The sequence below is a fragment of the Mya arenaria genome, chromosome 9, assembly GCF_026914265.1.
Source record: "Mya arenaria isolate MELC-2E11 chromosome 9, ASM2691426v1".
In the NCBI taxonomy this organism is placed as follows: domain Eukaryota; kingdom Metazoa; phylum Mollusca; class Bivalvia; order Myida; family Myidae; genus Mya; species Mya arenaria.
In genome coordinates, this window is record NC_069130.1 from 57,506,175 (window position 1) to 57,508,862 (window position 2,688).

Sequence of the window (2,688 nt, forward strand, 5' to 3'; positions counted from 1 at the left end):
ATTCAACGTGTTACTCACTTGACTAGAAGAGATTTCAAGCCAGGAAGCTGCTTATATGTGTTTAACCCCGAGGGGGATTTGAATGATTGATCGTCTCAGAGAGCTCATACACGTTTAGAACTTAAATATTCCGAAGGTCTACCTGAAACGTGTACAGTCATTGTCTACGCCAAGTTTCCAGCACTCTTGAAAATTGATGCCAGTCGAAACGTTACGTTGGAATCATGAACTCGTCAGAGATAAATTATTGTTTGAGACACGTGAACCAGTTTGGCGGCGTGAGACCGGCTGACAAACTTCCAAGTAAGATCAAGAAGAGACCAAGAGCGTATATTGTGAACACGGACAAAAGTCATCAACCAGGTCGACATTGGGTCGCCTTCTACTTTCCCTCGAGAGGACCTGCTGAGTTTTTTGATTCCATGGGACGCCCTCCTGATTTTTATCACAAACGTTTTAAAAACGTATTACTAAACAATTATATCTACAATGATAAACGTCTTCAACAGTACGGAACAACGACCTGTGGACAATTTTGTTTGTATTATGTGATTCTTAGATGTCGTGGATGGAGTATGAGACAGATTGTTAATACGTTTGACTTTGTGAACTTGAACTATAATGAACAAATTGTAAATAATATATGCTAATGTGTTTTAAAATAAAATTGTAAAACTTTTATTGGTTTGTTTTCTTTTTCACAACAAGAAGAATTGGTTTTATATTTTATTGACCCCGCTCAATACAGTACGCCAGGGATTAGGGTAGTCCCCCGAACGCACTTTACAATAATGGTAGTTCAATAAGAACAGGTATACAGACATTGTACATTTGATTCTCAGTTTTAATTCCCGTCATCAAGACGGAGCCACTATGAACGCATGTAAAATGTACTTTAACAAACATGACAGCTGGAAACCGTTCCGGTTCGTAACTTCCACTATAGTAGTTCACAATCTGTGTTAAATTTAACGAGCCTTCCAGTTTGAACGAGGCAGATATGGTGGTGACTTCAATATGTGTTAACTTAACACACCAGCCCGCCTTTTGTAAAAGTCGAGCATAACGTCTAAGGCGTCGCTTAGCTTCTTGAAGTGTTGAGACTTTTCCATTGACTATCATTTTTCCGTTGGGGAATAACATACATTGGCCACCGACTTTCTTGTGTTTCCACTGAACTCCGGAAAATAATCTTGGATTGTAGACCATATTACAATTACGTAATGTAAGGTCTTTTAAATCGATGTTACACTGTAAGTCGGCACATACAACAACGTTGTTAATCCTCCTCCTTCAGATCTTGTTTTATCGCAATAATAATGATCAAAGAGGAGTACAAATTGTTCCGCTGCTTCTCTAGCTTCCCATCGTCTTTCATGTAATGTTAGCCACCAGCCCACTTCATCTACTAAACGACATACCATCCACAAGAGTCCGAACATAATGAGCGTGTGATCGTCCAAATCAGTGTTTATATCCAGTATATTACAATTGTTCAACAGCATACGTCTTCCGCACTACTACTCGGTCTTGTGTTCGTCTGTCTCACAAACATATTTGGTGTTATTTTACTTTTAAAGCGGAAACCACACTGACCAAGCAATCTCCGTTTCGGAACACCCACCATCTTCAAATATTGACAGTCTGGAGACTATTTTTCATGTTCGTTTAAAGCGTTGTCGCTTTTATCCCAGTCTTTCAATTTAATGTCACATCGAAAACAAATCATCCGATCCGAAAATCCGGTATAATAAAACCCGGCTTTAGCCAATTCGTTCTTGTCAGGAACCATCTGTGGCGGATAGGTGTCAAAGGTTCGTAATCTATTCTCATAATATTGCATTCCAAAAACTCCGGCTCGCGATGAATCTGATGAGTTCATGTTTTCAAAGTGAAGATCGATTCCAAAATGAGACTGTTAATCGAGACACACTCCTATATACAAGGAATTTTAAGTCACGTGATGTCTATTTATAGAGTATGAAAGTAAATTCTGTTTTTAGACAGACATGTTCAAACGTGTCCATTTATCTGTCACGTGATGTCTATTTTTGGTGAATGAGTTTATTTCTATTTATAGACAGACACGTTCAAACCTGTCCATGTATCTGTTACTCAGGACTAATGGTTGTCACTCGGAACATTTCAAAGCCCCCAACTGGTTCATGTGGTCACTCTGTAGGTAACAGGGGACCACCCCGTCTAGTTCTGGTAGCGTCCGGCCTACTTCAGGAATCAGTTCCTTTAAACGTTGGTACTCTCCAGGTCTCAAACAAAGACCTTTCTTGGTAGGGACCACTTCGTTCTCGGGTTTCCATAACTGTCTGATGTCCACACAAACGCTTCCCTCTCCTATACATATGTACACATTTCCTCCTAGATGAGTTTTATAGCCGTCTTTGTTTCGAAGTCCCTGATCCACATACTCTATAGCATCGACCAAATTCTTCCATCGCATCAACGTAAGACTGATCCCCTTCTTTGTCGGTTCGCCATTCTCCCACTCTCGAAGATCAACCCTGAGCTCCCCTTTACACTCTTTTACTTCAATGTATCGACAGTTTCCCAATTGAAATTTCATTTTGTCGTACAAGAGGCAACACTTTTGTGACTGTTGAAACATTGTGTTTTATACACAGCAACCCACTCCCATTGGCCTAATATTTTATTTCTGATTGGTTGTATATA